The following is a 25,726-nucleotide window of genomic DNA, read 5'->3' on the forward strand; positions in this document are numbered from 1 at the left end:
GCAAAGAGGTTGGAAGCAAAAAAGAAATTGTTAGACATTTCTAAGGGGGTGTTTGGGGGCTCCGAACATGGCTGATAAGAGTTGCACAAAAGCGAAAAATGGCGGCCTCAGATCTTGTTAATCGACAAGAAACTTCCATTGCAAAGGTCTGAGACCCAATCTGTTAACTTCTTATTTCGGTGGAAAAATGGTGGCCAAAACAGCAAACGGATAGCTAGCTGTCTTTTCAGCAAGAGCTAAAAATGGTCCGAAATTGTTAGACATTTCTAAGGGGGTGTTTGGGGGCTCCGATCATGGCTGATAAGAGTTGCGCAAAAGCGAAAAATGACGGCCTCAGATCTTGTTAATAGACAAGAAACTGCCATGGTAAAGGTCAAAGACACAATCTGTTTACTTCTTATTTCGGTCCAAAAATGGTGGCCAAAATACAGCCAAAACGGCAAACAGATAGCTGTCTTTTCAGCAAAAGCTAAAAATGGTCCGAATAGAGTGAAAATTTATAGGCAGGTAGACTTTGGCATTGCAAAGAGGTTGGAAGCAAAAAAGGAATTGTTAGACATTTCTAAGGGGGTGTTTGGGGGCTCAAAACATGGCTGTTAAGAGTTGCGCGAAAGCGAAAAATGACGGCCTCAGATCTCGTTAATAGACAAGAAACTTCCATGGCAAAGGTCTGAGACCCAATCAGTTAACTTCTTATTTCGCTCCAAAAATGGTGGCCAAAATATAGCCAAAACAGCAAACAGATAGCTGTCTTTTCAGCAAAAGCTAAAAATGGTCCGAATGGAGTGAAAATTTATAGGAAGGTAGACTTTGGAATTGTAAAGAGGTTTGAAGCAACAAAGAAATTGTTAGACATTTCTAAGGGGGTGTTTGGGGGTTCCAAACATGGCTGATAAGAGTTGAGCGAAAGCGAAAAATGACGGCCTCAGATCTCGTTAATAGACAAGAAACTTCCATGGCAAAGGTCTGACACCGATCCGACCTCTTCTTATTTCGCTCCAAAATGGTGGCCAAAATACAGCCAAAACGGCAAACAGATAGCTGTCTTTTCAGCAAATGCTAAAAATGGTCCGAATAGAGTGAAAAATTATAGGCAGGTAGACTTTGGCATTGCAAAGAGGTTGGAAGCAAAAAAGAAATTGTTAGACATTTCTAAGGGGGTGTTTGGGGGTTCCGAACATGGCTGATAAGAGTTTAGCCAAAGCGAAAAAATGTCCGGCTCAGATCTCGTTAATAGACAAGAAACTGCCATGGCAAAGGTCAAAGACACAATCTGTTTACTTCTTATTTCGGTCCAAAAATGGTTGCCAAAATACAGCCAAAACGGCAAACAGATAGCTGTCTTTTCAACAAAAGCTAAAACTGGTCCGAATAGAGTGAAAATTTATAGGAAGGTAGACTTTGGCATTGCAAATAGGTTGGAAGCAACAAAGAAATTGTTAGACATTTCTAAGGGGGTGTTTGGGGGCTCCAAACATGGCTGATAAGAGTTGCGCGAAAGCGAAAAATGACGGCCTCAGATCTCGTTAATAGACAAGAAACTTCCATGACAAAGGTCTGAGACCCAATCAGTTAACTTCTTATTTCGCTCCAAAAATGGTGGCCAAAATACAGCCAAAACGGCAAACAGATAGCTAGCTGTCTTTTCGGCAAAAGCTGAAAATGGTCCGAAATTGTTAGACATTTCTAAGGGGGTGTTTGGGGGCTTCGAACATGGCTGATAAGAGTTGCGCGAAAGCAAAAAATGACGGCCTCAGATCTCGTTAATAGACAAGAAACTGCCATGGCAAAGGTCTGACACCGATCCGACCTCTTCTTATTTCGCTCCAAAATGGTGGCCAAAATACAGCCAAAACGGCAAACAGATAGCTGTCTTTTCAGGAAAAGCTAAAAATGGTCCGAATGGAGTGAAAATTTATAGGAAGGTAGACTTTGGCATTGCAAAGAGGTTGGAAGCAAAAAAGAAATTGTTAGACATTTCTAAGGGGATGTTAGGGGGCTCCGAACATGGCTGATAAGATTTTGGCGAAAGAGAAAAATGACCAGCTCAGACCTCGTTAATCGACAAGAAATGTCTATGAATATGAAGATGCTATGAATAGCAGCCCTGCTTACATGAAAACAACTTAACCTAAACATAATGCTAAAACAACATAAAAAATGTAAGATAACAAATTCACTTTAATCACATTGTTATTCATAATTATTGTCCCTTAAAATTGGCAAGACCAATGTATGGAAGTATGCATATATATGTTTATGTATGTAATATGTATATATATATAAATATATATATATGTGAACGTTTTTTATATGTATATGGGCGATATATATATATATGGTGTATAGATACACACAAAAACGAAACAATACAGGCAAAAATAACTATTTTACTACCCGATAATAGGTAATTGGAGTGCAAAGAGGGCACATCGTCCATATATAAGGGCACACCGTCCATATATGAAATATAGGTTTGAACACAGCAATTATTGGAGACATTCAAACGCTCATGCACGTGCCATGCGATATGACGTCATTGACGTCTATGGACGTGCAATGTGTTACTGCCCGTGCATCCTGTGCAGCTGTACACAGCATATGCAACTCAAAATTCGCTGTCACTTTGGAAAGCATGATCTGTGGTCATTCAAAAATTCAAAACTTCTCAGGCGCAGACACAAGCATATCACAAGCAAATCATGCCAAGATTGACAGCTGCACAGCGTCATGAAGCCATTGGAATGACCCGAGCGGGGATGAGGCAACAACAGGTGGCAACACATTTCCAATGCCATCGTAACACGATATCGGCATTGGTGAGGCGTTATCAGAACACAAATGACGTTGCCGACCACCTACGTTCAGGACGTCCCCGAGTAACGACGTCAAGACAGGACAGATGGATTCGAGTTACACTACTCCGACACAGGTTCCAAATGGCAGTAACGACGTCCCAGACAATTCCTGGACTGCGCCGTATCCATCCCAACACTGTCAGGAATCGTTTACGTCAGTACGGGATTCGACCACGACGCCCTGCCATACGTCCCATCCTGACACACCGTCATCGAGTCAACCGTCTAAGATGGTGTCGAAATCATGTTCGCCAACCTCGAATATGGTGGAGAAATGTTGTCTTCACAGGTGAATCGAGGTTCAACATTTCCCACAGTGATGGGCGCCAACGTGTCTACCGGCGTTTGGGAGAACGTTATGCACGCAACTGTATTGTGGAGAGGAATCGTTTTGGAGGTGGCTCTGTGATGATTTGGGGTGGGATAACAGCACGGCACTGAACCCCTTTGGTGGTTGTTCAGGGCAATCTCACCGGTGTTGGCTACAGAGATCAGATTCTGAGGCCTGTGGTCATTCCTTTCCTGCAATGTCATGGCCCGGGATTGACATTTCAACAGGACAACGCTCATCCTCACACGCAATGTATTTCCTTCACCATAACAATGTCATGTTACTGCCATGGCCTGCAGTTTCTCCAGATCTCTCCCCAATAGAGCATGTGTGGGATGAAATGGAGCGCCGTCTCCGTCGTCTTCCACATCCTCCAGATAACGTCCGTGACTTGGCACAGGATTTGAGGAGGATATGGCAGGCCATTCCCCAGGCCTTCCATGCTCATTTGGCGGACTCCATGCGTCGCCGATGCACTGCTGTGACTCACGCACATGCACTCATGCATCATTTTGTTCTTGCTGTGTTGTATTTCAATCCAGAATATATTTTCTCCGTGCACAGTTTCTTTATGTGGCTAGTATATTAAAAGCAGTCCATGATAATGAATTTGGTAACTTTCTTGCTCTTAAAATGCAATTAAGAGCAAAAAACATTTACTTTAATCAACCTTTACGGCCCAAATACCGACACACCAGCATTCTTCGAAAAAATAGTAGATATTGTCACTGAGTTTGAGTCGGATCACTGCTCTATCTGTGGAGATTGGAATTTTATCCAAAACCCAGACATTGATTTGTATAACTATAAAAACGCAAACACCCCAAATGCCAGAGAAAAAAATATTGGATTTCATAGATGAACAATCCTTTTTAGACCCTTGGAGAGATATGAACCCAGACGAGAGACGATATACGTGGAGCCAAACCAAACCCATAAAACAAGCCAGATAAGAGACCTTGAAAAATCCATAGATAAAGTTGGTATAGACCCTGCTTACAGATCAGATCAATCTATACATTGGATCTCTTTAAAACTTAATAGTATCGAGAGAGGAAGAGGCTATTGGAAGTTTAATAATTCCCTACTAAACGACAAAACTTTTGTTGAAAAAACTAAAGAAGCAATTAAAAATATAATAGAACAATATAAAACAGGTGTCGACGAACAAGGCAATGACATATTTAATATAGACGACCAAACTCTTTTTGAAAACACTAATGTTGATGATAAGAGGTCAAACTATAAAATACTCCTCGGAAAGGAAAGGAAAGCGAGAACAGAAAGAAAATGACTTACAAAAACATATCAAAGCATTGCAAATCAATCTAGAAAACTCAAAGGATATAGAAATTAAAAACGAAATACTAAAGAAACTTAAAAAAACACAGAACTGGAAGAAATAAATAACATAAAAACAGAAGGAATAATCTTGCGATCTCGATCTCGGGCAGAATGGAGAGAAATGGAAGAAAAGCCAACAAAATACTTCTTATCCTTAGAAAAAAAGAACTATCTGAATAAGGCAATAGGTAAACTAGAAACAAAGAATGGACATACCATAACTGAAACAAAAGATATCATCAACGAAACCAAGAGATATTATGAACAGTTGTACACGAAACAGACATTTAGAAACGTAGACCTAGATAATATGTTTATTCCAAAACTAAGCACACCACAACAATTAGGCCTCGAAGGTGAGTTACAATATGAGGAAGTTTTAACATCTTTGAAAAAATGAAAAAAAAGTCCGGGTCCTGATGGATTTACTGTAGAATTCTACAAATTTTTCTGGCTAGATCTGCATAAATATCATTGAATCTAGGTTTCAATAGAGGAGAATTATCAGTTAGTCAAAAGCAGGGTCTAATAACATGCATTCCCCAAAAAGATAAACCAAAGCAGCACTTAAAAAATTGGAGACCAATTTCGCTATTAAATGTATCCTATAAGATAGCATCAGCAACAATAGCACATAGAATAAAAAAAAGCCAACAATAATTAACGAAGATCAAAACGATACATTGGAGAATGCACTAGATTAATTTATGACATTATGGACTTTACTGAATGCATGGAAATCCCAGGGTTGTTGTTACTTATAGACTTTGAAAAGGCGTTCGATTCAGTAGACTGGGTTTTCATCCAAGAAGCCTTGACTTTTTTTAATTTTGGACCTTCAGTTAAGCACTGGATAACAACATTCTATCACGATATAAAATCTAGTGTTTTATTTAACGGTTTTGCTTCAGATCTTTTTTAAAGTAACAAGAGGATGTAGACAGGGTGACCCGTTATCTCCTTATATATTCTTGTTATGCGCAGAAATTTTGGCAATAATGCTACGCACTAATAAAAATATAAATGGAATTAAGATCGATGAGATAGAATATCTAATATCCCAATTCGCAGACGACACATCTCTCATATTAGATGGAACTGAAAATTGTCTCCAAAACACCATGACAACTCTTCAAACATATGCGTCTTTTTCAGGCCTAAAAATTAACACAAGCAAAACGCAAGTGTTGTGGATTGGCTCACAACGCTTCTCTGATAAAACTATGTGCAAAAGTTGGAACTTAGATTGGTCAAGAAAAGGTTTTACTCTTCTCGGTATTATTTTTACTCACAATTTGGCAGAAATGGTAGAGAAAAATTACAAAGACAAACTTAAAAGTTTAAAAATCATTATGAACTCTTGGTTAGCACGTGACCTGACCCCATTAGGTAGAATTACTGTACTAAAAATTCTTATTTTACCTAAACTAACCCACCTTTTCTCAACCCTACCTAATCCAAGTGAAGGGTTTATAAAAGAACTCGAAACACTGTGTTTTCGTTTTAGATGGAAAAATAAACCAGACAAAATCAGTAGAAATACTATGATGAAACCTTATGAAGAGGGAGGATTAAGAGTGCCTGATATTAAAAATACAATCAACGCTCAAAAGATATCTTGGATTAAACGCTTGTTCAATTCACATCCACACTCTAAACTTACCACTCTTTTGGTTAATAATATAACTCAAACACAAATTGATTTTCTGCAAAAATGCAAATTCTATATTTCGGAAAAGGTTATTAATGATAGGACCAATGCTTTCTGGAAAGATGTTCTGTGTGCATGGGGAAACTTAATAGAAGAAAAAGGAAATTCTATCAAAGAGGAAAAAGATATATTATCACAACCATTATGGCAAAATACGAATATAAGAATCGGGAACACTCCGGTATACTATAAACATTACTCGGGAAAAGGCATTAATCTTGTATATGATTTGATAGACGAGAACGGAAATTTTCTAGATCTTTTAGACCTAAAACATGTATACGACATTTTCTTGAATACTCTAGTCTTATCCAAGCAATAAAACAATATTTAAAGCGTAAGAGTATAGCCCTAACATCTAAGTTACATCTGCCCTTAATACCATATTTCCTTGAAAACTTAGTGGAGAGGGGTGTGTGTGTGTGTGTGTGTGTGTGTGTGTGTGTGTGTGTGTTTTATGATATCTTAAATAAAGTATCCAACAACATGATATCCCAAAAGTACATTCAAAGATGGGAACTAGATCTTGGCCTTAACATGACGGAAAAAGATTGGCAAACGATTAATCGTAGCCCCGACAGATATAATGTGTCCTCAAAACAAAAATGGTTCCAATACAGTACTATTCATAGAATTATACCAACAAATGAGCTACTGTACAAAATGGGATATAAAGAATCATTTCTTTGCAATTTTTGTAAACGAGAAAAACAAACCTTAGTGCACATGTTCTTTGAGTGCAAAATTGTAAAACATATCTGGAACAACCTTACAAAATGGATCAAAGACAAAACTGGAATAGAACTAGAATTTTAAAAACTGACAATTCTATTGGGGTATCAACAAAAACGAAATCATGTATTAAATCATATTCTAACTGTAACAAAGCAAAACATATTCAAATCAACTTTTTCCGACTCCATACCAAATTTCCCACACATCAAACAAGAAATAACCGATTCATATTACATCGACAGAAATATATCATATTCAAAATGAACATACACACAGTTCATGACATTTTGGTCTCTCTGTCACCACCTATTCGTTTAAAACCACGAACTTGCACAATCCAACAATATGACACTGGAATAGTTTTTGTTTGTTATCATCTATAGATATACTTTGTAACTTGTATGTATTTAAGATTGCATGTGAACTTTATTCTGTAAACATATTGTTTGTGTACTCCAAAAAGAAATTTTAAAAAAGAGAAAAAAAGGAATATGAATATAAATATGAAAAAAATAAAATAAAAATAAAATAAATGTCTATGGCCAAGGTCTGACACCGATCCAACAGCTTCTTATTTCACTGACAAAGGCCGCCTCCAATAGACGAAGAAACATGGCGGACACGCTATGTATTTACTATAGAAAAACGGGTGGTTAACATTTTTCTTAGCATTTCCATGAATCGGCGACATTTGCGTCATCAGATTTTCTAAAATAAAGATGCTAACGGTATTTCATTGACGTGGTCGTTTATTTCCATGTATTATGTATACGATTTCGTGATAACAGTGAGCTGTCACGAAATATTTAAAATTAAAAAAACTGTTGAAAATGGGATGTGTGTCATTGTTTACATTTCACCGATGTGACGACCACTTTCGAGTCTCAAAACAGCTTAAATAATGTTTTCCTTCACTAAATGTAATAACGGACGTTATTCTCGTGACATATATACATTGCAAGAGCATTCATGACAATGCTAAGAAAAAAAATTAACCACCCGTTCTAGAGTTTTTCTATAGTAAATCAGAGACCATATAATAGATTATTATTATATGGTCTCTGAGTAAATATATGGCGTGTCCGCCAGGTTTGTTCGTCTCGTGGAGGCGGCCATTGTGCAGTCATTGCCTGGGTCAGTGTAGCGCCAGCGCAGCATACCCAGGGAACCAGGCTGTATTTTGGCCACCATTTTGGAGTGAAATAAGAAAATGTCGGATCGGTCTCAGACCTTTGCCATGGAAGTTTCTTGTCAATAAACGAAATCTGAGCCGGCCATTTTCGCTTTTGCGCAACTCTTACCGGCCATTTTCGGAGCCCCAAACACCCCCTTAGAAATGTCTCACAAATTCTTTCTTGCTTCCAACCTCTTCGCAATGCCAAAAGGTTTTAGGTCAAGATTGAAAAATAATAGTTTAGACGAGATAGAAGGGTACGTTTTGCAACAAAAGTGTAGATGGACATCAAAAGGGGCACTGATCTAACGCAATTCCCCGGACTGGTTGTTGCCTTTGTTAAATTTTTTTTCCCCCGCGAGTATCCGGATGATACGCAACGCAACTGAGCGTGACCAGAGACTGGCTACCGTCTGCAAGGACAGCTAAATAAACTTGGAGGCTGGAGGCAATATTTGTTTTACGCATTTTTGCATAAACACTAATTGGTTAACCGTGATCTAAAAGGATTTCGACAAAGGGCGCATGTTAATTAATTTCTTCAGCCTAAACTAACAGACAAAAAGAACGGCGGAGCTCATCGGATGTCGTCATTTGGAAATACCCCAGATGGTTGTAGTTTAACACTAAAAAAAATATCCATGCAGTGAAAGCATTTTCGGATTTCGGATTGCGTCGATAATACGATTACTTCTCCCTTGTTGTCATCCACGTTTTCTGGCATAACCCTACACTTGTGTATTTGTCGTCATTCACTTGATGCTCAGTTAATGAATTTATTACAGGTACAATTAGTGGAAGCACCACTTAGATTACCTGACAAAGGTTCCCATTTGGCATTTATTGTGTCTGGGGTAATTATTCAATCTAAATCCAGGTTTGAAGTGAGGTGAAATGTGTGTTATGTAATATGCACGTGGCAGACCAGCAAGAGGTGAATGATCAGTTGATTTCCTTTTTTTTTGTAAATCCACGGATCGTTCCTAGTCATCAAAGGATTAACAGAAAATACGTTGATTGATTAATCACTGTTATCTTGCACAGTGGATATGCCAAAAGTGAGTGTTTACATGTCTAGGTTTACTGAAACAAAGGGAATACACTCATATCCTTGCGTGAAGTGCCGATGTAAAAACAACATACTTTGTTCAAAGGGTTAACTGATAATACGTTGATTGATCATTGTTATCTATCACTCAATGGATTTTTTAGGAACCGTGGACGTTATGAAAATAGTTGTCACGTGGGCTTTCTCAGCTGACCCTTGAGACTTGACACCTATGTGAAACACCTGAAACAAACTAAGTGATCAATTGAGAAACGATATATATCTTTTAAAATATGTGATTGTTACAGAGACACGTGACATCGAATAAGTTTCTTTGTACAGCTGCAGACGAGTGGGCTATTGTTCCTTTGTGTGGATATTCACGGATACATTCCTCGAACAAGGAAGCTGCCTAAAATTTATACACATAAATTTGGAAGGTTGTACTTATGGTATTTGCATTTTGTTTTCCTTCATTTGCTGTAGCATTGAACCGATTCGTCCTTGTTTTTCTACGTCTTGGTTGGGAAATTCTTCAATGCGCGATAGACGTTGTTTTCACAGGCCTTTCCCCTTGTAAGCGTGTATATATTACCGTCAATTTGTAAAATGTAATTCTCTCAGCCAATTTATAAAATGTGTAAATATTTCAGTCATTTTGACTAAAAAAATCTGTCCACATTGATTAAGACGATGAAAAGGGCCTACAAACATCACAACAGATTATTATGTAGGATTAGAAGCCAAACAACATAGAAATGTACTTTTCAACGTAACATTTTCAGTCTCTTGGTGATAACATTAAACATCAAAATGTTTGGAATTCGTTATCATAATAATACAGATGGAAATGTTTTTCAGTCACTTTGTTAAATAACTGAATATTTAGGCGTTTCATAAATTTTAAAATGTTACACATTTTGACAAAAATATACACACTATCAAAAAGCAATGCTCAGGTGAAACTTTGTGTTGCAAGTCAAAATAGTGTAAACGAAAATCGCAAAATTACCAAGCAAGTGACTTATCAAAACTACGTCACCATTACCGATGCTACCCACAAAGATACCTACATTTCCTTATTATCTCGAAAACTGTATTTCATTTTGTTGATCAATGTGACCATACGCCCTTATTACTACCCATACAAGTGACTAATGCGCTTACGAATGGCGCAGCAGAGGTCGCGAACTAGTCTAGATTTCTGCTATACATCCGGGTACTCACTGGGAAAAAACAATAACAAAGGCAACAACCAGTCCCGGGGAATTGCGTTAGATCAGTGCCCCTTAGAGTTCGAAAAAACAGAAAGTGACATTATGCCACGGCTTAGTATATTTCTGTTCCTGTTTTCCAAGCACACTGCACCCTAAATAAATACATCTTCCCGAGGCAAGAGAGTTAACTGACTTTAAAAGTCCAGTTTCCACCCTTGCCGAACTAGGCTGGAATTACTGGGCTCAATCGTAGCGCTAACCGTGGGTATTACCAGTTATGTCCCTTCTAAACCTCTCCTATAGACCAATCAGGTTCCACCTCTCATTTCACTTGCGTTTGCTTCACACAAAATGGTGGCGCCAAATCAGGACGATCTGATCGATAATCAAGATCTATATTGTGATAAAACGGGTGTTACATCGCGAAATGCATCAAATCACGTGAGCACCTGATTTACAACATAAAAAGATTTAGAAAATATCTGCTGACAACGAGTTGGCGGTGCACATGTTTTGCAAATCCTGCTATCGACCGAAATCTACACGACAGATTACGAACCGGATTTCGATTTCGGTGCGCGATTTTGATTGGACTATGCATAGACTCGTTAGTCCAGCCAAAATGTAACTCCATGATACCAGCCTAGTTCGGCAAAGGTGGAAACTGGACTTTTATAGTCAGTTAACTCTCTTGCCTCGGGAAGATGAAATAAATATCACCTACCTACTTACGACCATAATGACCGCCTTCTATAAATATCACCAACTGACTTTTGGAGACCGTTTTTCAACGATCTAAAAAAAATGATAATGACGAGATAGAAGGGTACATTCTGCTACAAAAGTGTAGATGGACATTCTTAATAGTTCTAAAAAAATAGAAAGTGACATAATCCCACGGTTTAGGGTCTTTCCGTTCCTGTAATATATCAAGACACCAATAACCATTATGAAAGATCGCATGTAACCTTAGAATCGTTACTGGAGCAAGTGTACTTTAGAGAAAACAAAACCATGAACGCCGAAGAGACAGGCCTCGTGTTGACAAAATCACGTTTCGCGTATGCCGGTTGCAAATATTTCACACTTATACCGCGTTCATATGCACAACATTTACTACCGTAAGTAATTTTACACATGTGAAGGCCTAACTATACATACGTAAATTGTGTAAGGCACATATATTCGTCCGTCTGTTCACGACTTGCAACACAAAACAGGTTGTTTTCCAATGAAAGTTGAATGGGAAGAGATATACTTCATTTTTTTGCGTGAAGCAACATTTAATTTCTACACAAAGTTTTGTCTCCTTGAAACCAAAAGAAAACACCGTCCGCTCAATTCTGTATATGCGCATAAAAGTTGACAATTTGTTTGGTGTTGGCAAAAGAATAGATATTAATTCATCATCATCATCATTTATTGTATTCAGGCCATAGGCCCATATACATACAATAATATTATATATATACAATTTTGTACATGTACAAGTATAATCATGCAGACTTATATGCACAGAGATGTGCACGTGTACAATTTTGTGAAAAATAAATCGCATCACAACAAAAGAAGAGATTAAAGCATTTGATTAAGAAAGGCAAATAACCTCAAGAATGATTAAACATCATTTGTACAAAGACGGTTGCGAAGTCGTAAACCATAATTATAAACCTATTCATTGGGATCGCTATTAAGTAAGAGACTTCTTTCTATAGGCATTAAAACCTATTGTGAGTCGGGTTAAATCTCATAAACAGGGACGTTGTAATGTCCCTGGGATTTTATATAATGTCCTGGGTATTTTATTAATATAACTTCCGTTCAGAATGTAACATGTAATGAAATGTAAAATCAAATGTCAAAGGTTTTCTTTATATTCCCTAGGATCGAACTCGCAACCTTCATATCTGTAGCCTAGTGAGTGTACCACGAGGCTACAGAGGTGTTGATAAGCCTCACTGGTTTTTAGAATGTCAAGATCCGTACGCAAGCAACAGATATTTTACGCGCGTTTCCTAAGGTTCATGGAAAGGATGTTCGAAACATAAAAATGTTGATAAATGATGTTTTAAGTTTCTTTTTTTCGGTTTATAAGCATGGAAAAACACTTTCCCTCGGTTTGGGTAGACCCCCCCTTGGTTTTTCCCTCTCCCCAGGGCATGCTCTGTCTACCAGAACTTCGTGAGCGTGTTTTCTCGATAGGATAGTATTCTTTTGTTGCTCGTTAGATATTTCATCAAAACGGAGGAGCTTGATTAGTGTATTGATGTTTTGGGGAAAACCTTGGAAATATTTTGTTCTGAGCGATTCATAACATGGACAGATAAGCATAAATTGGTATTCGTTTTCAATAAATGTGGGGCAAAAAGGACAAAAACGCATATTTTTTTAAACTGAGGTAAAACGACCCATATTAGATACTAGATTGTTCAAACCTAATCTAAAACGTGTAAAACACACTCTAAGTGTTCTGTCTGTTAAGTACTGTTCTGGAGATAAGCAGGATGTTTTATAAAGGTCGTACCTTGAACTATTTTCCAATGTAGCTCTCCATTCTTGGATAAACATATCAGATGCAACTTGTTTAAATACACTAAGAAATGATGTCTTATCTCCAACACCTTGGTAAATCCAAACATATCCAAATCCATGAAGAAATAAAAGTTGTCTGATTTTAGTGGCCCATGTTATATATAACCAACATTGTCGCGGTATTTCAGCATTTCATAACATTTACGTGGAATACGATCAGGTGACATTTCTGTAATCTTTAACCAATATTTTAGACCGCGTACATAAGAACAGATATGTAAGGGATGTCTTCCACATTCACCATACACCATACAATTTTGGGTAGATTTGCCAACATTTAAGAATCGTTTACATGCAGTTCAGTGAATTTTTTCCAAGATGTGATATTTTTCGAGACCCAAAATCTCTGAACCATATAACAGAATTGGTTTAACTTGAGAATCAAAAAGTTTGAAGAAAACAGACGGGGAAGACACACCGAGTTTATCAAGAGCAACAAATAAAGTAATGAGGGCTCTCTTAGCTCTAGCCCAAAATCGTTGACGAGGTGATTTAGTTTCAGATTAAAAGGAAAAATGACACCAAGGTATTTATAAGTTTTTTCAACATTAATTTGTTGCTTATTTATATACCATTTTTCCCTGGATGCAAGAGGACCCCCCTTTCTAAAAACAACAATTTTCGTTAGATCTGTATTAACAGTCAGTTTCCAGGAGATGGTATACTGAAACAATATGTCTATTTGTGTTTGAAGCCCATTAACTGTATCAGAAATTAGTATAACATCGTCTGCGAAAAGTAATATTAGCAATTCATACATATCTGGATAAATTTGGACACCGTGTTTTCCGTTTTGTTGGATTTCAAGGGACAATTCGTTGATAAAGAAAGAGAAAAGGAGAGGGCTTAAAATGCAGCCTTGTTTCACACCGATAGGGCAATCAAAGTAATCAGTGACACCATTTTTGTGACGAACACATGGTTTGACATTTGCATATATAGATTTTAACATTTTATACATTTTACCCCCAACGCCCGTTTTTCTCAAACAATCCCAAAGTTTACAACGATTAACACTATCAAAAGCTTTTTTGAAGTCCACAAATGCAACATACAGTAATTAGATCATCATTTTACGTTGACATAAAGGTTCACATTGCAACATTTTCACACAGTGCAAATTTACATTTATATTTGCACCTGCTCCAGACATGATGCAAATTTGCTCCTGGTGTAAATATACACACATGAGTAAACACGTTCACATGACAAGTATACTCACGTATGTATTTCTACACACGTATGCACATATACACACACATGTATAGAGGCGCACGTGAACGGGGTATTAGTTACGATACATACATCCGTGAATTCCTCATACATCTTAAACTAAATGTCAAACTGTCACTAATGTTCTAGGCCAAGAAGAAAACACAAACGAAATAAAACTGGCGTAGAAAAGGAATATGCTCTGAGAGTGAAAACAGTACTTGTTTGAGTAAGAAATAAAACCTAGTTTATGTTAATTTAAACAAGAATGCTATGACATCTGTTTTAGTGTCCATATATTTAACAGTAAAGCGGAGACCAACCCAGACTCTCAAATTACTGATAATGATAATAAGGTCATTCAACTGTTTGTCACCCGCAAGTGTTTTTGTTGTGACAGGCGATGGCAGCGACTATACTGGTTGCGGCGATTGCTTGAATCTTACTTCTGTAATGTCATCTAGTGACATCAAGCACAAGGCAACTGGACTATCAATATCTTACTCATTCAAAATCTGTGCGGTTTTACTGTTCAGATGGCTGTCACTGCACCACTGTCGAAAGTAGAACTGACTTGGCTGTTCGTTTCCCTCATCTTTTTTAATTCACGGACATTCTTCATGTGTAGTTTGCGTGTTACGTTTGGCGCCAAGCTCCTTCCCAGCGCGTGACACCTTCGTTACACTCTCGGTAATTGAGTATAGATAACGGGATGTCGCTGTGAGGAGCTTGGTTAAATACATGGCCACTGAAACAGATGGCATGGCATTGCCGTCGAAATTAAAATAAACTTGGGTTTATTTCTTCCTGAAACAGGTACGTTTATCACTTTCAGAGCACATTCCTTTTTCTACGCCTGTTTTATTTCGCTTGTTTTCATCTTGGCCTAGACCATTAGTGATAATTGTGTTTGACAATGAGTTTAAAATATGTGGGGAATTCACGGATGTATGTATCGTAGCTAAGTGTGAAATATTTGCAACCGGCATACGCGAAACGTGATTTTGTCAACACTAGGCCTATCTAAGGTTACATGCGATGTTTCAGAATGGTTATTTGTGTCTTGTAAATTACAGATAACCGTGATCACACACATGATGCTAGCTTTTGTAACTGAATTTGGTAGGTATCATATATATATTTAAAAGATCCATGAATTTACGCTGTGCATGGCAATGTAGTATCTTTGTAAAAAAATAACTACGAATGCAATTAAATATGGAGACATGCGCTCACTTCAAAAGTTTGTTTTTAGTGAAAATGATTACAACAAAGTGCTCTGCAAATGTTAATTGTGTCGAGAGCACTTTTACTTCGCAAATAAACTTCACGTAGTCCGCTTCATATTTTCATTCCACACAGAGGTCCAATGAATTCTATGTTTAGTGTCGTCCAATCGCAGCCCAGCGCAGGTAGACAGGAACCCAGTCTATAAATTTTGTCGCCATTTGGCTTAATCGCTCTCAACTTGCGTCGCGTATCAACAGTGGAACAGTTTATCCGAAAACAGATCACGTCCGAAAACTATGATCCGACGACATAACAAGTACCGCGATAGATACCCCGGGGCCGAGGTTGCAGGCTGAAATGAAATAGAAATTCAAACTGACTAAAAAGAAAATAATTTAGATGTTGGAAGAGTATATATTTTGTTTGTAAACATAAAATCTGTTGCGAGTTCAACTCCAAGCGTGGCTGTGGCAGCATATCACGCTTGGGAGCTATGACTGGTAGCAACGTGACAGCTCCGTGAAGGGAATGTGGTTATATTATATTTTTGCTTATGTCTTTGGGAATGCTATCATAGTTAATTTTTAAAATGTATACGACTCACCAGATTACCCAGATGAATTTACCTTTTGTTTGTTCAGAGACCATATACCGATATATGGTCTCTGGTTTGTTTGATCAGATTGGTTCGAAATTGCAGACGTAACGGTAAAACACCCAACTTAATTCTCCACTACATTTTTATTATACCATTTACATCATATAGAAATTCAAATTGATAAACAAAGAAAATAATTTAGCTGGCGTCACGGCAGCCATCACTTGTTAGTGTTGTTTGTGAACATAACGCTGAGTCGGTTGCGAGTTCAACTCCAAGCATGGTTGTGGCCACCTATCACTATCGGGAGCTTTGACTGTGGTGGCAGCGATACAAGCTCCTCACAGCGATATCCTGTTCGCGGCTCTCTATTACTATCGCTGCCACCGAGAGTGTAACGAAGGTGTGTCACGCGCTGGGAAAGGAGCTTGGCAGCCATAGAAATAGACATTAATACGGGATATTGCTGTGAGGAGCTTGATTTTGCGGCCTGCAAGGAACTCGGAGGTAGGAGAGTGGTGTCTTTTCTGTGTGTTGTTCGACGCCGCGCTCAGCAATATATTCCCCCAATATGTGGGCGTTCTAAATCACGTGAATCCGATCAATGGCTGTGTAGATCTATGTGTTTCAATTCACGGAGGTATAAATTGATAAACCTATGTGGAAAACTGTATTATTACACATAGCCGAGAATATTGCTGAGTAGTGAGTACGGCGTTAAACAACAAACAAACAAAACTTAGCCGAGAGCCGCGATGGGTTCAGAGTATACATTTGGGTGCAGGCTAAAACAGCACCTCGGCAACACCACACCGATTTCTCGGGCGAAAATGGCACCTCATTTGGCGAAAACGGCTACTTAATTGTCTGGCGAAAACGGCACCTCTATTTTTATGAACGATTTTTATTAACGATAAGAACGATTTATGTAGTTGCCTGCAACCTCGGGGTATCGCGGTACTTGTCATGTACGCTAAACGGAACAAAATGCACTCACTAACCTTTATGATTATTCGTGTTCTCTATATCAGATATCATTTATTTTATCAAACAATGCATATTGTACTGATAAAGGTTCATTATTTACATCAGTAGCTCCGAGTAAAAGCCGGGCCTCGCGCTCTGTTTGACAAGGGAGAGAACTCCATCATATCGCGGTACAGAGAAAAGTTGTGTATGGAACTCGGAATTGGACAAAAAGAGGACATGGTATGATCATGCCAGACATCAGTGATTTGTCCAGACAAGTGCAAAGATATCACAAGAAAAATTCTAAATGTGTTATCAGTAATAGGTATTCAATGCATATTTACCGAAAAGTAAGAGAAAAATATTTTTATAAGTAGTAGTATAGGTGGTAATGGGGGTTCTGGCTCACTTCCACTGGAGCCAGATTTATATACCTATACCACTACTACAGAGGGAATTTTTTATGTCAAAACGATGATGCGATTCAACCATCGTCATCACATTAAACTAAATTGTAATGAAAATATTCTCTATTATTTTTACTCATACGTATACCATTATTTTTAACAAAGTGATATTCACCATTTTTACTAAGTTCTTCGTTCATTTTACTAGGAGGCCAGACTATACTCTTCTTGGTAATTGGAAAGAAACAATTTATGACCGTATTTGGTTGGTTTGACATCACTGATATAATATATACCCTGTGGTAATTCTCTCCATTTGATAATTTTGTCCCTGAGCATAAATGCTTCGATAGCTTTTTCGAGTTCTTCCTTTGTTGGTTTGTAATTCTCCATTATTTGTACTTATGTAAGCGTTCGTTTAAATGTGATCCAACGATAGGAAGCAATCTATTTTTAATCTCTGACAAGTTCTTTGGTTTTGGCACGGCTGGTCCTCTTCTTTGGAACGCCCTGCCCAAAGAACTCAGAATGCTCAGTGAACTTAACAGTTTAAAAAAACGGAGCACCTTTAGAATACAGTACCACAACTTCTCGTGAGGACGATCTCTGCCGTAGGTCACCTGTCTCAAGACAAGCAACCAGTTTTTGTGAGAATCCGTCGGACGCGAACCCGCGACCTTCGGATTGTTAGCCTGACAGCTAACCGACTGAGCTACGTCCACACTGTTACACTTTGTGCAAATTTACCTAGTCATGCCTATGACGTTACGGAACTGAACGAAAAGAGTCGAATAGGAGATGGACACTTACGAAGGTTACGAGTAGGCATGGTGTCTCGTGACTTTAGTCTACGGACACTTACGAATGATCCCAATGCCATTTGGCACACTCGTCCCATTCCGTAATCTACAAGATATCGAGTGGTGAGGAATGAGCCGATATGCCGCGAACTGAAAACAGCTCCAGGCGTCAGGCGTCAGACGTCAGACGTCGAACTCGCGAGTACGCATGAATGATATGGTATTTAATAATTCGTCGGGTGATTTTTGTGACAGAAAAGTGTGTTAGGGAACACTGTAAGGATAATGTGGATAATAGTAAGGAACGAGGGAGGAATAAGCATGACTAGTGACGACACAACGGTGAGTTTTTTTGAATCAGTACTGAAAAATTTAGCCGGTGAAAGTGGCTTGTGTGGATGTTCCAGAATAGTTTCCAGTAGCCAAAATATTCGACACAAAACCATTTCATCCTTTGTACTCGACGTTTTTGTGTGAAGAATATTAGGAGCCGCTATATAATCTATAATAGCCACTAAACGAGTACCTAACCCTAATGAGCGTAAAGGGGTGATTGATCGTAAAGGGGATCCAAGGGTTAAGGATAGACTTCGGGTAATCTAATAGCCACTAAACGGGTTCCTAACCCTAATGATGGTAAAGGGGTGACTGGGGACATTTGGATGTGTTCAGCACCAATATAATATCCCTAATAAACTGCATTCTTGTGCATAATAATGAAAATTAATGAACCGAAAAAATAATACATGTATATATTAGTTCCAATTTATAACAATTTTATCCACCTCAATTACGAGAAAAACGAAATAAAAAATATATAAAAAATAAAAGTGCTTTCGTTAACTAGCGCTTGCTCTAAAATGCGCAGCCTCAGGCTATAATCAGTAAACAAATACTCAAAACTCTCAACACCACTGGGCGTTTTCAATGACATTGGGTGTAGAGATGATAGATCACTGGGAGGAGCTTATGCACACTCGATGACCCCTGACGTCACAGGGCATTGTTTCGCCGGTGTGACTGGCAACAAAATACTAGGGTATGATCACGTGTTTGAAAAGTTTGTGGTGCTGTATTCTAAAGGTAGGCCCAAAAAACATCTGAAGACACACTTGTTCAGCAAAATATATACGGCCATACCAACTGTGCGAGCTTAAAGAGCGCTTTTGAGCAGTCAGTCTGGAAACTAGCGCTATATAAATACCAAGTTAATAATAATAATAATAATAATAATTGACGCGCTTGTTGTCTCCCCTGTTCTATGAAATTTTTATTCTCGTCTTCGCTCATACCACTAGTCTTACGAGAATTTGATCGAATCTCCTGCTTCATTGCGTTGTATTTGGTGAGTTCTGACAACACTATACGAAACTCCTCCTCGGATATCTTACAATCAGCCATTGCTGTTGAAATATGGTCCTCAATGCTGTTCAACTTTTCTTCGGTGAGTATCCGAATATTATCATGTTTTAATGCTTTCTTTTTGCTTTCTTTTTTGTCAACTCCGTCGAGAGCATTCACGGCTCTTCGATACTTTTTATACAATCCAAGTCTTAACTCCCTCTCCTTCTCTATTCGATGTTTTATGTCGCTTATTTGATGTAATCGAAATCCATCAACAGTATCCATCTTTTCAGATGCTTCATCGAGCGCCGGATATAAACTCATAGTTTATATTATTATATCATATAATAGTCTTTAATTGGTCTTGCTTCAATGTTTTGAGAGTATACATCAGCCTTATTAAATGTATATTATACGGCATAAATATCTTATTAAGAGAAATGCTATCACTTTTAATAATTTGGACCCCCTCAAGGGTTGCAACGGGTGATGCTCCCATATAAATAATACTGCAACGTTGACGTTGGTGTTTCTTGAGCCATTTAATTGATAGACCTGGTAATATTTTGAAGGCATCTTCTGGTGCATCTCCAAACAAGACTTCAATAATAAGCGTAGAAAGATTAGGTATTGCACTCAATTTATCTTTAATATCACTGAATTCAGTAACCAAATTTAAACTAACGTTTTTTACTGCCGGACGACTAATAGGGAGGAACACTTTCAAAATAGCATGTGTGGTAATCAGGATAATCTTTATATGAGACCTTGACATAGCAGTCTCCTTGAATAATTTCAATGCCCATAACTCTTTCTAATTTATGATCTACTTTTCGTAGGTGTTTTGGAAAAAACGGATATGGTTTGACATCTAATTCTATGCATGGTTTAGTGTTGTCTTGCTCGACATTTACGGACATTGTATTCCCTGACAGAACATTGACTGATTTATTGTCTTGTGCTGATTCCTTTTGGTCGAAAAACTTATGATTCTTCAGTGGACGTTTTCGTCGTTTTCCTGACATACTTCTTTTGAGGTGAAATTCTCTCCGAATGGAGTCTGGAATGCTGCTGCCATACTCCCATGTGTTTCCCCTTTCTGGATCCTTCCATTTCACTCTGTAGTAGATTTTGCCATTTGCTCTCTTAGAACTTACAATTGAGTGGATGTCCTTTGGATTAAAAATAGGAGGGATATATACCGATACAGATGTTTTGTTAATGGAAATACAAACTGAGGATGTGTATAAAGATATGATAGAAAAAATAGATTTGTACGAGACGAGTGATTACCCAAAAGATAATCCATTGCACAGCGCAGTAAATAAAACTCCTATTGCTGAGTATGTTGGATTAAGACCTAAGATGTATTCTATAAAGAAGTCCGATAATGGGGAGATAAGAAAAGCTAAGGGTGTTAAGAAGTATGTGGTAAAAAGGCATATCAAACACGAATAGTATAAAGAAGCATTATTCAATGGTAGAACATTCAAACAAGAGATGAACCCTTTAAGTGACAATCACAGGATATATGGATTAAGAATGAACAAGACATCATTATCCCCTTTAGATACAAAGAGATGGATTGATAAGGATGGTGTAACTACCTATGCTTATGGTTATTTAGGGAGGTAATACTGTATCGCTGGGATCTATGAGCAACTCTTCTCGTAAAAATACCCTGCCCGGTCCATCTATAAGATAATATAGAAAAGGCTTGCCTTCTTTCATAACCAATCGACTAATGTTATATATCTTAAGAGACCAAATCGGATCAGTTGCACGACGTTGGCCTCCTTCGAGTTCACTGGGCCGGTATAAATATCTTACGCTTACTCTGTCCGGAAACTTTTGTTCTTTGCCTCTCCGTTGTGCTGAAGATTTGAAAGTCACAGATCTCATTTTAACTGCATCGGATGTTTCTTCCAATTAATCTTGTTACTTCATTATTCAGCGCTGATACAACAGCTGATAGTCATGTAACCCATTCCGTTGATCTTAATCGATCTGATTTCATTTCAATCCCATGCTGATATCCAAACAAAGGTACTGCCAGTGTCTTGTTAAATCTTTCAGCAATAGCTTGGCTACGCTGGGCCTCTTTTTCACCACGCCTGATTGTGACATCATGGTTTGTTAATAGTTTAGTGACTGATCCCCTAAACTCGCAATCTACATGAAACAACTTAGGCCATTTTAGTGGTCCGCATTTATATATGCGTCTCAGTGCATTAGCTACTTCTGTTGAATTTTTCGAAGATAATGGTTCAGCCCCTTTGTAGCGACTAGCTACATCTACTACGGTTAAAGCGTATTTATATGTTTTGCATCTTACGTTATCATGAGGAAGAAACAAGAGGTGAGCCTGATGAACTTCATTCATTGTAAAAATATCAAACCTTTTCCTCAGTATATAATGCAGGGCTGGTAAGTAAATTTGCCATAGTGCTTGTTTCTTTTTCCAATCCTTGGCAACAACTTTAGATACCTTAGCCGCAGTCGCTAATTTTTGTATTGCCCCTATACCTTTCCAATATCCTCGCAGACTATAGTCAAGTTTATCCATTATTAATTAATATTAATCTCTTTGTAATACAATCCATGACGATCTTTGGATCGCATCACATAATTTGCATAAAAAGTTACCTCTGTAGTCATGGTAGTAGCATTATTTGGGTATGAATCTGGCCTAGGTGGCAGTGGTTCATTCGCGTTACGCCGGCTTCCATAAAAAAAATATTCGCGTTACGCCGACCAGCAGTTTTTCTTTGATGATATGTGCATGTTATTTAACGCAGGAGGTTGTTACAAGCACGCAATGAATGGTGTTTTTGGATGGTGTACAGGACACATTCTAACAGTAGGAACATATAACAGATTTATGGTACATTTTTGTGTCGTTTATTCCACACATTATATTGTATCAAAAACACAGTGTTCGCGGTAGGTTTCTGTACAGTGTGCAGAAATGAAATCATGAATTTTCAATTCAAATATTTCGCGTGTGAAGTTTTTATTTCAATAAAATCAGTACTAGTACAGCTAATAATTATGACCAAGCTTTAACTTACGGTCCAGTTTTGATATGATGAACGTTCTATCATTAATAAAATAAATATAACTGTTGTTAGCACATGCCCATGTGTGGAAGTTTTCTTCCGTCGCTCTGTTTATGATCGTTCATATTACCGACTATTATACTTGGACCCCATGGTACCGTGGCATTCATCGTATCGCGGCATTTGTGATTTCCGATAGTTCACGCGGGACACGCCTCTTAGCGGCTGTCTATTAATGCAAATCAGTAACCAGGAAGTGCTCACTTTGTAAACAATTTCAATTTCCTCGGAATGTTCCGTCTGCTTTAAGTAAGGAGTTATTAATCCGTTGATACATATTTCTGGCATCTGTTGTAATATTGCCTTACCCCCATCTATCAATGGCCAACGATATAACCGGCAGTTCCCCAAGTAAACTTTCTCTATCGACCTGAACTAGATCATCTGCATATTCATGGTGACTAATGAGGTAACAGAAGTTACGTAGTCCGCACATTTTTTCCCGCTCTGTGCCCAGAATCTATTGGGAGATCATAAGGGCCATAATGCCAAACTTAGAAATACGTTCTTCACTAGTAACCAAAAGATAAATACATACTTTGGGCATACTAGGAGTGCTTTTTATATATTTATTGTTGACTTTTAACATTTTTCCATTTTGTGACAAATTATTGTCATCCAATTTTTTTAAACAATCTTAAAATATCATTTCTGATATTTTGATGTTGACTTATAAAAATATTATTCTCTTACTTTTCGGTTAATATGCATTGAATACCTATTGCTGATAACACATTTAGAATTTTACTTGTGCTGTCTTTGCACTTGTCTGGACAAATCACTGATGTCCTGCATGATCATACCAAGTGGTTGGTAGAATTATGTCCTCTTTTTGTCCAATTTGGACCTCCATACACAACTTTTCTCTCTACCGCGATATGATGGAGTTCTCTCCCTTGTCAAACACAGCGCGAGGCCGGCTTTTACTCGGAGCTACTAATGTAAATAATGAACTTTTATCAGTAAAATATGCATTGTTTGATAACATGAATGATATCTGATACAGAGAACACGAATAAACATAAAGGTTAGTGAGTGCATTTTGTTCCGTTTAGCGTACATGACAAGTACCGCGATACCCCGAGGTTGCAGGCTACTTGTAAGCTGGGCTCTGATTGGATGAAACGAACGACTTCCGTGGAATTCCATCGATAGTAACCAATAACGTCCTGTATCTGAGATTAGTTATTCCGTTGCCCAAAGACCATATATGGAAATATAATGGACGCAATTTAAAGCGCCATCTGGCCACATTCTATTTTTAGCAATGGGAATTTCCAGGTTCTGATTTATTTTCGTCTGAACATCGTAAGCAGGCTATCAGCTTTGAATAGTTTTTTATTTTATGGTATTAATACAAAATTAAGTATATCACAATCTGTGCGTGCAAAACACGGATGCAAATTATCTTTTGCGTGTTTATATGATTTTAATGCGTGAAAAACGCAGGTTTCTGCGTTAATGTGAATACTGAAACAGCGACATGATCAGGCAACAGTTGATACATTTCAATTTGGTACAACAAACAGAACATGAGTTACATTATTTTTTTCACTTGATTAGAATGGCTGATGCAACATCAGCACAGTGGTACAGTGCGTCCTTCTTCGAGTGGAAAGTTGGCATTGCAGACACCACGGTCTTGTTATCTTCAGTCCATCCTCCATCGCGAAGTTTGGATACCTCTTCCTCAAATAATGATGGCATAGGCTGCAAGGAGGAGACTGCTCTTTGTTTCAGCTGGACGAGGGTTTCGATACCTAAGATATCAAAAGTTTAGGTCGGTGATGTACAATTTTCATTGGTGATAAACAGTGACATACATACATGCACAGATTTTGGTCAGATTGTATAGTTACTAATAAAATGTCATCATATTAAATTAGTTTAATGGAATTTACCAACTAATGAATACTACTATTTCATATTCTCCTTCACTTACCTTCACTTGTTCTGTGACTGGTGGATGAGTGTGGTTGTCCCTCAACATGGTCACGATGTCATCAGTCGTAGATGCTGTAACCTTGCAGTCTTTGGTAGAACATACCCAAGATATCCAGTTATTTGCTTTTCTCTTATTTAAACGGTACATGAACCCACCTACACATAAATATCTTCCACCACAAGCAATTGGAATGAACTTCTTCTCTATCTGTGCATTGGCCATTACGAAAAGAAGTGAAGATATCTTACTTACTTACTTACTTACTTACTTACTTTGGAGATTTAACGTGCACTTTCTGACTGATGCATATTTCGCACACGGGCCCGGCCAGGCCATTTAATGTGTTTCCGTAAGGGGCGAAAGTGGTCTGTGCAACCCAAGAGGGGGGTTTAGGGGTTGCTTATATAGAATTTGGGAATTTTGAGATTTGGAATAGATGCCGATGGGGTTGGTGAGGAAAACTAAGGGAGCTGGGTATGGTGGATGTTTGTTTGTTTATGTGATTTTGATTTGGTAGGTTATTGTGTTTTTAGATGCCTTTTATTAGTTCCGTTTTTATTAAGAATACGCCTAAGGCCTTGAAGTTTTCTAGTTTATTTTGTGGGTTTAGTATTGCTTCTAGAGTGAGAGCCTTGTTTAGATTGAGGGTGGTTTGTAATGCGGTTCGATGTGTTAGGTAGTGTGTGCAGTGGATGAGTGCGTGTTCTGGGGTTTCTGGTTGTTTGCAGTGTGGGCAGTTACCTGTAGTGTGTTTTTTATTTTTTTTTAGGTGGTTATTTAGGTTGGTGTGTCCTGTTTGGAGTTTAGTGATTACTCTGTCGATTTTTTTGGATGGATGGAGAATTTTTGGTTTGGTTAGTGGTTTGCTGAGCACTTTTTTGATTTGGCTATTTGAGTTTAGATATAGGTTATGCCATTTTTTGTGATTTTTTGCTTGTTTGCACTTTTAATTTCTGATTTTGAGATGGGTAAGTTTAAGCTTATTTCTGGGATTTTGAGGGATAGTTTAGCTGCTTTATCGGCGTTTTCATTACCGTATATTCCTACGTGGGCGGGTATCCACAAGAAGGTTATTTGTTTGCCTGCCTTAGT

The 25,726-nt window shown here is 38.0% G+C and overlaps 1 protein-coding gene across 1 annotated transcript in view; it reads left to right on the plus strand.

Moving 5' to 3' along the window:
- The first annotated feature begins 16,382 nt into the window (after window positions 1-16,382).
- The window catches only part of LOC124124830 (protein N-terminal asparagine amidohydrolase-like), a 178,765-nt gene continuing 169,421 nt past the window's right edge, over window positions 16,383-25,726 (plus strand). The window contains exon 1 of the mRNA XM_046488107.2: window positions 16,383-16,557. The gene's annotated coding sequence lies outside the window, so the exon portion shown is untranslated. The remainder of the gene's footprint in view (window positions 16,558-25,726) is intronic.

Source organism: Haliotis rufescens, unplaced genomic scaffold (genome assembly GCF_023055435.1).
Source record: "Haliotis rufescens isolate VD_foot unplaced genomic scaffold, xgHalRufe1.0.p SCAF_65, whole genome shotgun sequence".
Lineage (NCBI taxonomy): Eukaryota > Metazoa > Mollusca > Gastropoda > Lepetellida > Haliotidae > Haliotis > Haliotis rufescens.